Genomic DNA, 13941 nt, shown 5'->3' on the forward strand with positions numbered 1-13941 from the left:
ACTCCTTTTAAATGAGCTGTTGACCAGTTCTGAGGCTACTGAATCAGGCAGCCGCACCTAGCCTCCGGGTTAGAGAGCAAGGGCTTGATTTGGGAACCTCGTGCACCAACAGACCTCCTTTAGTTTATGACTTTGTGAAACAATAAAAGTTTTAAATTGAACAGGTCTGCGCCTGTGCTTAATTCAGTCCTATATAATTCGGCATCGAGCTCCCACAGGATGCACAAAAAATTCAACCCGCAGACCTGCTGTTCCCTTCAGTGTCAGGTCGCACTCTCTGGGCTGTGAAGGCCCCAGGGGAGGGCAGCAGGGTGGGAGCCTGGGCCCGCAGCAGGCAGCATACACCTGCCCCCACACCTTCACAGATCTGGGGGGCATAGGTCCCCCTGCCCGCTGGAAGTCTGTGCATCTGCGGGGAGCCAACTTCTCCCCCACCATCCTCAGATGAGCTGCCTGTGGCCCTGTTTCACTCTCTGCCAGAGCCTTGTGGCATGCATAGGCCCCAGGTCCCAAGCCCCGCACACCGTCTAGCAGGGCAGCAGCCCGGCCCTGCCTAACTTCCTCCCTATGGGGGTCTCAATCCCTTCCCCACCCCACCCCCGACTTACCTGCAGGAGCTGCTCTCCAGGTTGCCTGGAAGCCATCAGCATACACATGCACATGGCACGCCCTGCCTGATCACCCTCCTTCTGCCCCCTCCCAGCCCCTTGCAGGCTGAAACTCAGCCAGCCTGCAGAGAGCTCTTTGTAAAACTGTAAAATTCATGGGTTTCTCTGGTAAAATGAGAAATTCTTATTCGCCTCTGGTGAAAGGTAAAACCTGCTGTTTTCTCTGTTTTCCCATGGGAAATAGAAAACCTGGATCCCTGCTCCTGGCCACAGTAAGTGCCTGTGACAGAGTCCAAAATACAGAGGTTTTGACTTTTCCATTTTCTGGCATCTAGTGTTGTCCAATACACATGTAAAATAATACCATTCTGATCGTCTTTCCATATGAATGCCTCTGCCCTAGAGTGGTTTCTCCAGTTTCTCCTAGAACAAGTAAGGGAAGCAAGGAGGCAGCACTGCTGTTGCTTCACTGCTCGTCACAAGCCCCTTTTATAGTGTAACCCTTCTGCCAGACCCTAGTGGCAGAACAAAGCCTGGGTCCAGATTTGGGGGATTTTGGCTCCAGCCTTCATCCAGAAAACTGGGAAAATTCCATCTTACTGGGGTGTCCTAAATGAACAACTTCCCACTGGAAGCACTTTGGATACTAAGGGTATATAAAGTTTTTTACACGGAGAAAAAGGAAAATAACTAAGTCTTACCACACATAACTACTATAAAATACCACAACTATTAAATACTCCCCAAATACCAAATAACATCCCAAACAGAAGAAAACCCCTAAATAATGAATGGTTCCAAACAACAAGCTGTCTGGGTCTTTTGTCTCAGTTTCTTTCTGAGAGCTTCCTTCACTTGGGAGGTTGCTACCTCCCCCCGTAGAAGTGGGGTGGAAGAGTCTCTCTTTGGTTTGCTGGGAAGGTCTCAACTAGCCAGCTTCTGTTTGGGATTGCTGCAGCTGGGGCTGGGGCTGAAACCTACCTATGGAGCACTAAAGTGTGCTGCCTGCCACCTTTTGAAGAGGCTGTTTTGCTGCTCATCACCATCAGGTTCACCACTGCCTCTTCGTCAGCACCCTGGGGCAGGCTGAATGCTGCTCTGCCTTGGATTTGCTGCTGAAGGCATCATCCCTTCTTGGATTCCAGCTTGTGGTCTTTCTAGTGAGACAGCCCTCCCTGTCTCTCTCATTAGTGAGGGTTTATCAGCCTCTGAGAGTGCCCTCAAAGGGGGACTCTGCTTTGGAGTACCCTTGGCTTCAGAGGAGCTGAGTACATGGGGGACCGAGGGCCCTGGCCCCCCTCAGGAAGAGGGCTGTCACCTAAAATGCATAAAACTTCCCATATGTTCAGCATCCCCCCTCCCCTACCCCAGGAAAAACTAGAGGTCGGTGCCTATGTTTGGCCCTCCTGTCACTGTCCTGAATCTCTTCTTCCTTGGCTTTACAAGGGGACCCATCCTTCCCAATTGTCACCCAACTGTCACAGAAACGTAATGCAGGTGTACAAATCCAAAGTGCAACAGAACTCTAGTACCAGAGTACATGATCAAAACATACACATGCATATATATATGTGTCTGTGTATATATATGTGTTTGTGTATATCATCACCGTCGGCAGTCCCTCAATTCAAAGATGATCTCTACCCTGGCTCATTAATGGGTTTTGAGGTGACTTAAAGTCCAGTCGTTGAGCCACACACCCATCTGTATAAGTTGCAGTCTTTATACAGGGGAGCGTAGCCTGTAGACCAGGATTTCTCTCTTCTTCCGTCTTCTACTCTACTCCTCTCTTTGCTTTGGGAGTAAGATACTTTACCTCAAAATGGGCAGCTGCTTCATTGAGGTTGCAGTTCCTTTGAAGTTGCTGTCTGCATCCGTTGTCTTGAGGTATGCCTTCAATGTGTCCTTGTAGTGTTTCCTTGGTCCCCTGTGAGACCTTAGACCATTACTAAGCTGGGAGTAGAGCACTTGTTTTGAAGGTCAAAAGTCAGGCACCTACACACAATGCCTGGTCCAGCAAAGTTGGTGCTTGAGGATCACTGACTTGATACTGGTAATATTGGCTTCAGGAAGGATGCTGCATTTGTGCGGCAATCTTTCCATTTGATTTGGGGGATTTTCTGAAGACATCATTGGTGATATCTCTGCACGCTCTTGAGATGACAATGGTAGGTCACCCATGTTTCACATCTGTAGAGGAAAGTGAGGCTGCGCTCTGCCTCCTGCCACCGGGCTGAGTTCCACGGAGCTGCAAGCTGCTGGGAACCCAGCCTGGTGCAGCTGCTTGAAGAACCGATCGCTTCAGGTTCCTGGCTGCTTGAAGCCCGATTGCAGCACTGGGGAGGGGAACTGAGCCAGGCTGTGTCTCCTTCCCCAGCCTGATCGAAACAGTGTCAAAACAGTGAAACCATTCCAACAAAATGCAATGGAACAGTGTTTTTGAAATGAAACAAAACTCAAAACAAAACACTCGTTCATAAAAATGTTGAAATGGATGTCAAAGTGGAACGCTGCTGTTTTGCACAGCCCTAATGGACATCGCTTCAATCATGGACTCTAATAATAACATAGTTGACTAGGTGCCAGTGCTTAAAGCAAGAGTGTCTCCAGGTGATCTTGTATTGTTTTCACTCTGTCTCAAGATGGTGTTTGTGATAATAAGACCATGCTCTGTGCATTTGCTCAGGAGAAGGATGCCACTGGAGTTGGCTTTCCCTACTCCTTCCTTCCCTATGGTGCCACTCTAGAGTTCCAGTTCAGATATGACTCATGTTGAAGTCACCAAGAAGAATGAACTTGTCCTCCTTGCAAGAATTAATCAGTATGTGGTTAAGGTTGGAGTACAACTGTTCTTTGACATCATTGTCAGCATCAAGCAATGGGTCATATGCACTGATGATGGTGGTGTACTTGTTGTTGCTGAGCTTAAGATGGAAGGTCATAAAACATTCATTAATATCCACAGGGATCTGCATAAGTTTACTGGTAAGCTGATTCTTGATGGCAAAGCTTATGCCATTGATGCATCTGTCCTAGGCTGGTTTCCCCTTTCAAAAGAAGGGTGCTTGTACTTGAAAGCTTGCAAAGAATAATTTTTCCAACTATTTTAGTTTGTCTAATAAAAGATATTGGATTTACCCGAAGAACCTTGTCTGCCTATGTGTATATATTTGTATTTATATATGTACGTGGCCATGGATGGCTTTTGGGTGGGGTAGAGCTAGGCATGTTTGCTTGGGCACCCTGAATCAACCACTTTTACTCTCACTGATACTTTTAGCTATGGACCCACAATTCAGAGTCTCTGCCTCAGCTGCAGCCAAGCTAAGCTAAGCTCTATGGGGCCATCCTCTGACTGTAAGAAATGCAAACCAAAATAGAGTTCAACAAATAAAATGCTACTTAGCTTTCTGAGCAATTACCTGATTTTCTGCCTCTGCACATCTCTGGCTTATTGAGTTTCCTGGGGCTTCACACTTTCTCAGGTGTCTCTTATTTCTCAGAGGTCTTTAAGGAAGCATGAATTGCTTCCATTCAAACAACATAAGCAAACAGAAGAAAAGTGTTTCCTCCTTATGGCCCCTTGCAGTGGCTGCTTAACCTCTGCTGGCCCTAGGCTCGGTGCAACAACATTTACTGTTGGGCTGACAGTGCAGCTGCCCTTACAGGCTGCAGCTAATGCTTCTTATTTCCCCCTTCTGGCCCTACACCTGGCTGAGCTTCCTTGCTGGGAGGCTCACTGCCCGTATCCATAATAACAGGGTCCAGACCTGTTACAATCTGTATATGTGTATACCAGTATGGAACCTGGACTTCAGAAAAGCAGGCTTCAATTCATTCAGGGAACTCATGGGCAGGATCCCCTGGGAGGCCAGTCCGAGGGGAAGAGGTGTCTAGGAGAGTTGCCTGTACTGTAAAGAAACCTTTGAGGGCACAGGAACAAGCCATCACAATGAGCAGGAAGACTAGCAGGTATGGCAGACCAGGTAAGCCAGCTTGGTTCAGCAGGTACATCTTCAATAAACTAAAAGACAAAAATGAAGCTCACAGGAAGTGGGAACTTGGACAAATGACTAGGGAGGAATAGAACAGTTGCTCGGGCATGCAGGGAATAAATCAGGACAACCAAAGTACAGCTGGAGTGGCAGGTAGCTAGGGATGTGAAGGTAACAAGAAGGGTTTCTACAAATATGTCAGCAACAAAAGGAGATCAGGGAAAGCGTGGGTCCTTTACTACAAAATGGGGAAGGCAACCTAATGACAGAGGATGCAGAAAAGGCTGAAGTGCTCAATGCCTTTTTTTACCTAAGTCTTCACAGGCAAGGTTGGCTCCCAGACTACTGCACCAGGCAGCACAGTTTGGGCAGGAAGTGAGCAGCTGACAGTGGTGAAAGAATAGGTTAGGGATTATTTAGAAAAGCTAGAGATGTACAAGTCCATGGGCCCAGATGGGATGCACCCAAGGGTGCTGAGGGAGTTGGCTGATGAGATTTGCAGAGTCACTGCCCATCATTGAAAACCTATGGTGATTGGAGGTCCCAGTTGATTAGAAATGGGCAAATATAGTGCCCATCTTTAAGAAATGGAAGGAGGAGGATCTGGGGCACTATAAACCAGTCAGCTTCAACTCAGTCCCTGGAAAAATCATGGAGCAGGTCATTAAGGAATCTGTTTCTAAGCACTTGGAGGAGAAAAAGATGATTAGGAATAATCAGCATGGATTCGCCAAGGACAAGTCATGCATAGATTCACCAAGGACAAGTGGCTTTTCAATCTGGGATGGTTTTACTGATTGCCTTTGTAGGAGTAATTTAATTGGGGTTCTGACCTATTTGACTAGAAAAACAGACAGAGACCAGAAGTGCTGATACTGCTTATTTCAGTTAAATATTCTGAGATAACGAATTTTGCGTGCCTTGTTTTGCCTATGATATATCACCCTGTGTACAGATATTAAGTTTATTTTTCTCTCTGAGAAACCAGAAACTGATAACTATTTCTATAAGCACAATGTTTCATTCTTCTTTAAGTAAACAGTGTGTGTGCGTGTGTGCGTGTGTTAACAATCAGTGATTTACTGTCCAAGGTTGTATTTTTATTTCCTCTTTCTCTGTCTTAAGTATAAATATGCTTGTAAACTTAGAGTGCAAGAAATCCTTTGAAACAGACACCAGTGATTTCCCTTCTGTATGGAATTCTCCCTGTGATCACAGTATAGCCCTAAATAAAGAAAAGCTGGCTCTGTCAGTTCTGATTCAACCACAAAGGGAAGTTTGATTTCTTTCACATCTTCCATGACGAGATGACTGGCTCTGTGAATGCAGAAAGACCAGTGGATGTGATATACCTTGACTTTAGCAAGGCTTTTGAGAAGGCCTCCCACAACTTTCTTACAAGCAAGCTAAGGCAGTATAGGGTGGATGAATGGACTGTAAAATGGATAGAAAACTGGCTGGCTCATCAGGCTCAGAGGGTGTAGCAGTTAATGGCTCAATGTCTACTTGGCAACTGGTATCGAGTAGAGTGCCCCAAGGGTTGGTTCTGGGGCTGGTTTTGTTCAGTATTTTTATCAGTGACCTGGAAGATGGCATAGAGTGCACCCTCAGCAAAGTTGCAGATGATACCAAACTGTGGAGAGTAGTAGTTATGCTGGAAGTTAGGGTAGGATTCGGAGACCTGGACAAATTGGAGGATTGGACCAAAAATTTCATGAGGTTCAATAAAGACAAGAGCTAAATCCTGCATTTACAATAGAACAATCCCATGGACCACTACAGGCTGGGGACCAACTAGCTAAGCAGCAGCTCTGCAGAAAAGGACCTGTGAGTTATGGTGAACAATAAGCTGAATATGAGCTAACAGTATGCCATTGTGGCCAAGAGAGCTAATGACATACTGGGGTGCATTATTAAAAGCATTGCCAGCAGATTAAGGAAAGTGATTCTTCCCCTCTATTGGACAGTGGTGAGGTCACATCTGGAGTACCATGTCCAGTTTTGGGCTCCTCACTACAGAAAAGATGTGGACATATTGGAGAGAGTCCAGTGGAGGGCAATGAAAATGGTTAGGGGGCTGAGGCGCATGACTTATGAGGACAGGCTGAGGGAACTGGTCTTACTTAGCCTGGAGAAGAGAAGACGGGGGGAATTTAATAGCAGCCTTCAGTTACCTGGAGGGCGGTTCCAAAGAGGATGGAGCTAGTTTTAAGTGCTGGCAGATAACAGAACAAGGACCAATGGTTTCAAGTTGCAGCAAGGGAAGTTTAGGTTAGATATTAGGAAGAACTTTCTCACTACTAGGGTAGCGAAGCAGTGGAACAGGTTACCCAGAGATGCTGTGGACTTTCTATCCTTGGAGGTTTTTAAGACCTAGCTAGGCAAAGCCTTGGCTGGGATGATGTAGTCGGGGATGGTCCTGCTTTGAACAGGGGGTTGGACTAGATGACCTCCTGACATCCCTCCCAACCCTAATTTTCTTGTATGTGTATTTGTGTGCATGTGATTTTAATGTCTTTTTGTTTGTTTATGTATGTTTATGTGTATAAATTCTATACATATATGTTTATTCATATGTGTGTGTGTATATATACATGTGCGTGTGTGTAAATAAATAAATAAACTAGGCCTACATTGTTAAATGAGATTTGCAACTAGGCTGAAATTAACTGAGCTAAACTGATTGAGAGAGCCACGTTTCATCTTATGTATCACTTCATATAATTATATTTATCGTCTAATCCTTTTGCTGTTATAAATCTTAGCCTGTTCACAGACAGACAGACATCTTCATCATGTGCTCTTGCACTTAGTGCTCTGTTCCACTGTGGATTTTCATACCCTCATTGGGGTGTGGGGGGAATGTAGGCAGAGATTATAATAGTTTGGCTCAGGCAGAAGCTGGGTGATGCTAGAATGGTATTAATTGGTGTGGATGCTCCTGGGACCCATTGTCCTGGACTGGTCCTGTAACTGGATAGAGAAACTCATGCTCTCCTTCCTGTTACTTCCCTTGGAATAAGGCCTTGTTCATGTTTATAGCTCCTATTTGGTCTTGGTTCTAGTTGTCAAGGCAAATATCCTGCATGCTGTAAAACAATAAATCATTCTTCATTGGCAGAGGGGATGAGTGAGATGACCTGTTAGGTGTCTTCTATCTCTAACTTCTGCTACTTAATGAATAAACCTAGCAGCCATAAACAGCTAATCATGACTAATTGCTTTGGCATTCACTATACCATGTCATTAATCATGAAAAAATATTTTTGGCCTCAATATGCTGCAAATAAACTTGCTGATTAGAAAGAAAATGAGGCCCAATTCTGCCTCCATTATGCACTCAGAGGGAGGAAAATTCAAGCGCTGGGCTCTGCATGTGTAAACATGTATGTGTATGTTTAATTTTACTACTGTGAGTCATTCCACTGATTAAAATGTTGTCAGTGAGGAAGGGAAGTTTGGCTTGTGTGTAAGTGAATTCAGGATCACAGCATCTCTCTGGGGGTTCTGAGAGTAATTCAGATGACCTAATTGCCCTTTAAATAAAGCAAATGAGACAGAACAATTAGCATGTTTCCATGAAATGACTTGGTGACACTGACAGTGGAGCAAGAATCAGGCGGACTCGGGGCTTATTCTTGGCCAGGATCTGGGCGTGTCTACACAAGATATTTATTGAGGAGTTGCCTAATTAGCTCTGCAGTAAATGTCTCTGTGTCTACACATGTGGTCCTGTTAGGCCACAGGAAAATAACTAGCTCTGCAGCAGGTTAGTACTTGTAAATATAAGTATGTCCTTTTCTGGAGTTTTTTCATGTGCAGCAACATGCATGTAGATGCCAGTAGGGCTGGCTGGGGCACGAGGGCGCTTCAGTGCCCCAGCCAGGTGCCTGCTGGCTAGTCCTGCACTGAAGCACTGTCATGCCCCAGCCACACCTCCGCAGCATGTTGAGCTGGGTCTGAGCAGCCTCATGCTAGCAGGCTGACTCCTTAGACTCCCTGCTAGCTGGGGTTGCTGTGACTCGGCCCAATGTGCAGCAGTCCCTGGCGCACATGTCAACACAGCGCCTGGGAGCAATAAAAACTGGTGTGATGTGCATTAATTTGCACATGTAGATGCACCCACTGACTATCTTTGTAATCTTGGGCAAGTCATTTAACTTCTGTGCCTCTGAAGTGAATTCATTAATATGAATCCACTTTTGAATGATTTGAGGCTTATGAATGGGAAGTGTTAAGTAGTAGAATCTCTTTTTACAACTATAAAACTTTATTAGAAAATGTTAAAAATTATACTTCTTACATGGCTTTGTAGAGTTGGAAGCCAATACAGGACCCCATGCACAGTTGTTGTATAGGTATATAGTTGACGTATCACAGTCTAAAATGTGCAGTTATTCATTCATATCCCACATTATCTTGGGATAAAAGGGTTAAGACTTTCCAACATGACACTATGGGAAGCAGAAAGACAAAACCTCATATATGGTAACTGCATTGGTACAGAATTGTGAGGTTGTAAGAACTTCTTGGACTTTGGTGTTAGCAAGCTGCCTATAGTTGCTGGGTGGGGAGTATTCAAAGACATTAACAGCTTTTGTAAGTCTACGGTGTGTGTGTTGTGGGGCAGAAGGGTGTTTAATCCATCCCCTCTGTCTTGCTTCTGACTGCTGCTCTTGACCAGGTATCTTCATATTGGCAATGTGCTGTAGTGCATTCAATGTACGTTGATGTGGACATGGAATCAGAAGAGGACTGGCCAAGTTCGCCGATGATACCAAACTCTGGGGTAAAGGATCCACACCTGAGGGCAGGAGGGCGATCCAGGCTGACCTTGATAGGCTCAGCAAGTGGGCAGATGAGAACCTGAGGGTTTTTAACACCAAAAAGTGCAAGGTTCTCCACCTTGGGAGGAAAAAACTGCAGCATCCTTATAGGCTTGGCAGTGCTACACTGGCTAGCACTATGGAAGAAAGAGACTTGGGGGTTATCATTGACCACCAGATGAACAAGAGCCTGCAATGCGATGCTGCGGCTAGTAAAGCGACCAAAATACTGACTTGCATCCATAGATGCTTCTCAAGCAAATCCCGGGACTTCATTCTCCCCCTGTACTCGGCCTTGGTGAGGCCGCAGCTGGAGTACTGCGTCCAGTTTTGGGCTCCACAATTCAAAAAGGATGTGGAGAAGCTTGAAAGAGTTCGGAGAAGAGCCACATGCATGATCAGAGGTCAGGAAAACAGACCTTTTGACAACAGGCTGAGAGCTATGGGACTCTTTAGCCTGGAAAAGCACAGGCTCAGGGGCAATCTGATGGCCACCTATAAGTCTATCGGGGTGTTCACCAGGATCTGGGGGAATGATTGTTCACCAGAGCACCCCGAGGGACGACAAGGTCAAACGGTCACAAACTCCTGTAAGACCGTTTCAGGCTGGACATAAGGAAGAATTTCTTCACTGTCCGAGCCCCCAGGGTCTGGAACAGCCTGCCACCGAGGGTGGTTCAAGCACCTATATTGAATACCTTCAAGAGAAATTTGGATGCTTATCTTGCTGGGTTCCTATGACCCCATCTGACTTCCTGCCCTTTGGGCGGGGGGTTGGATTCAATGGTCTTCTGAGGTCCCTTCCAGCCCTAATGTCTATGAAATCTATATGTCCCTTGGCCATTGGATACCAAGAGGTGCCTCATTAGTTTAGAGTAGCAACAGGGTACTCTGCAGGCTTGCAGAATGCTCTTGTTGCTTGGGTGCCATTCTCTAACTGCCATAGTGATGATCACCCATGCTGTCACCTTGAACCTCTTCTCCTTCAGAGTGTCAGCTAGTGGCCTGTATTTGGACGGTTGTTGCTCCTGGGCTTTGCCGAAAGCCTTCCACCCCTACTACTGGCTGATCCAGGCAGAAGGTGTAGGACAGAATGGTAAACTTCAGACTTTAGCCTTACTTCAGGCTAATGCACCACCCACTTCTGCGACTAGGTCCAGAAGTATTCCAAAGTGTCTTGTCACTTTTCCTATAAGTACCTTAACTTTTTTTTTCTATCTAGGTTAGTTAAGAACACCTGTTTGATATAGTACTTGAACGTTTCCTGAATATTTAAAAGAGACAGTATTAGCACTCTACCTTTCCAATGGGTGGAAAAATTGTAAGGAGTTAAGCTTTTTGTTATTTATTAACCTGTGTCTAAGAAGCACTTATTGCAGGATTATTTATATAGCTCATCATCTAAAATATGTTTGTATACATGTTTGTGGAAACAAATCATGCAGACTTTAATATGCATTTACTATGTTATTTATCATAAACCTTCTGCAATCATCCTATCATCACTGTAGCATGGCAGCAGTGCTCCTTGAAAGCAGAACTTGGTTCTGGGTTTAAAATTAGTTGTCTTGTGTATTCTGGACCACTGGAGAAAGACTACAGATTTTGCTTTAGTTTGATACAAAACTAATTAATTACAAAGAGGGAGATCCAGCTATTTTCCTCTTAATAAAATAAAATAATTTGGGAGCAACAACTGGAAAGTGAGCAGAGAAAGTTTTATAGTAAATTGTAACCTTTTAAAGGTGAGAAGTCAAAACCCCCTAGAAATTGAACCAGCCAGCAAATATATAATGTTGCCAGAAGCAAAACCAAGTGGCTCCAAACAGAAGATTATTAGGCATAACCTTTTTGCAGACTTTGAATTCAAGCTTAAATGCAATTAATACAACTCAGTTAACAGTTACCTTTGTCTGATGGATCGTGGGCTCTGTAAACATTACCTTCATAAATAATAAAATCAATTACATTGATATAATTCTAGGTTCCAACCATCTATCTTATAAAACCCTTTATTTTCCTCCCAGAAGAATAGTTTATATGCCTATAGTTTATATGCGCTATAGTTAATTAGGCTGTATTATAGCCAATCTACTTATCAAGTCTGCCTAATGAGGAAAAATGACATTTAACTTTAAAGCTGGCTGTCTAATAAAAATCACATCATAACCTTTTAAATCTGGATCACTGCATGAGGTAACCAAGATCTACTGAAAGCTTTATTTTTCACTGATATATTGTCATGGTTACAGTAAACAGTAAATTCTCCCTCATGCTCCAAAGTACAATAGAAATCAAATACAAGTGAAAGTTACAATAGGGGCAGAACTATTCTGAATAAAAAGTGTAAAAATTATAATCTAATAGGCTGAAAATTACACAACTTTCAAAGCCAAAGATTTCCTTTCTCCCCACATTGCTTCTTGATTATGCATGGCAAAGATGCTATTTATGTAGAAATAAAATGCTTGTACAATGCTTAGTTGATACAGCAAGCAGAGGAATCTGTCTTGTAATTGCTTATTATTAAACATATTCCATGCACGCTGTGAGTCTATTCTCATAAAACCTAAGCCTCCCTTCCTCTGGATTCAACATGAGCCTTATGTCCAGTAGTGAATACTGGTGCATAGAACTACAAAACAAATATTACTGTGGTATAATAATAAAAGATGGGGGGGCGGAACTTAGAATAGAAATGAGAATATTTAAATTTAATAGATTTTTTTTCAGTTGGTTTTAAGATGCTATGATATCTTAAATGGTTGCAGGGATTTGGGGCATAGATAAGAAAATTACATACTGGGAGTATCTACATGTGCATTTACACTAGCTTAAATTTACTGCGCAGTAAGTGGGAATAGGCTGGCATTTACCTATGCAGGTGTTAAAGCACATCAGTGCTGTGTGTGGGCTGACCTGGGACTAACTTTAGTCCCAAGTCAGTCCATACACACAGTGTTTCTGTGCAGTAAGGTGTCAATATGTGCATTACTATGCAGTAACTATTTGGGCATAAAATGTGATACCTGCATGAAGTAGGTATCAAATTTATACTCATGTCAGTGTATGTCACCATATGTACTGTGCAGCATGGGTGTGCATGTGTAGACACGCACCTGTACTGCACAGTAATTTTGGTTACTATGCAGAAAGTGCGCATGTATAGACACGACCACTCATACTAGTAGGCAAAGCAGGGTGGCATCTTATAGATTAATTTGTTTAAAGAGGTATGAGCCATGGGTGACTGGTGCCACCTTAGTCAGGAGGGCACGTGCCCCACCCTGTGACCAGTCCTGCCGACCAGGGGGAGGTCCCCCCACAGCCAATCTTGCTGCCTGGGACAGGCTGCAATGGCTGATTGCTGCGGCTGCTTCCAGAAGTGGCTGCGGCTGCTTTTGGGAGCGGCTGCAGTGATTGGCCGGCACTTGCAGGTGGCACATGCACCCCATATGCATCCCCACTGGTATGAGCTTTTGTAGGCAACAGACTGCTTCATCAGATGTTATAAATTGACTTGCAGAGGGCATAGATTCTAAACAGAAAAGTCATTTAAATAATCAAAGTAGTTAGAAATCAAAAACATGTATTAGATCATCATGGTTTCCTTCTTGCCACTGCAGTATTGTTATGTGTTCTCTGAAAGTTACTTTGGCTAACAGCCTGTGAGGAATAGACTCCATTCAGTAAATAATACTGCATCTGATCACTGTTTATGTAGTTGGTGTGGAAGAGCTGGATCACCAGTATTATTACATGGTTTACTTCCTAAATGCCTTCTTGATAGTGGTAAAAGTAGAGTATGGATCTGTTTTCTAAAATGGACTAAAACAGGGTTTTAAATTTCTCCAGTAAGATGACTACAATATTTTAGAAAAGGATTTAAGCATGATACTGAGACGAAAATGGGAGTATGGGGAAATCAAGACATTAGAAAGCATAACATGATTATAATGTTGTCATGGGGTGGGGTCCCTAGGGATGGCCCTGATGACCCTAGGGCAGTGTTTTCCATCAGGCATGTCCAGGCATGCCACTGCATTTTGGGCTGGGGCCACACCGCCTGCTTGCTGCTGCAGGCAGCCAGCCAACACGGGGGCATGGCTCCAGCCAGCAATTCAAACGCAGCGCCACCTGCTTCCCGCCTCTCTGCGGCGTTCCACTGCTCACTCTCCCCACCCCCTCACCCCAGCTCGGCCAGCGTGCCATAGGAAATGCTGTCCTAGGTCTCCGTGATCGTGCCTGCTCCACCCTGCAGGCACCTTCTAATCTTTCCTACCATGTCTTTTTGGTTGAAATAATAAGTAGGGAGGTTGCCCAGGAATTTGTGTGGTCACGGTCCTGCTGAACCCCACTAGATCTTGCTGATCTTGGATCCCTTGCCAGGTCTCAGTCAAAGTCAGTGCCTCCTGAGACACCGTAAGCCTTATGGGCTAGATTTGTGGTTCAAAACCCTCTCCTTTACCATGCCCCATGCCTCGCAGGTGGTGTTTAAATGTTGTCCCTTTG

The sequence above is a fragment of the Crocodylus porosus genome, unplaced genomic scaffold (genome assembly GCF_001723895.1).
Source record: "Crocodylus porosus isolate Cpor-Errol unplaced genomic scaffold, CroPor_comp1, whole genome shotgun sequence".
In the NCBI taxonomy this organism is placed as follows: domain Eukaryota; kingdom Metazoa; phylum Chordata; order Crocodylia; family Crocodylidae; genus Crocodylus; species Crocodylus porosus.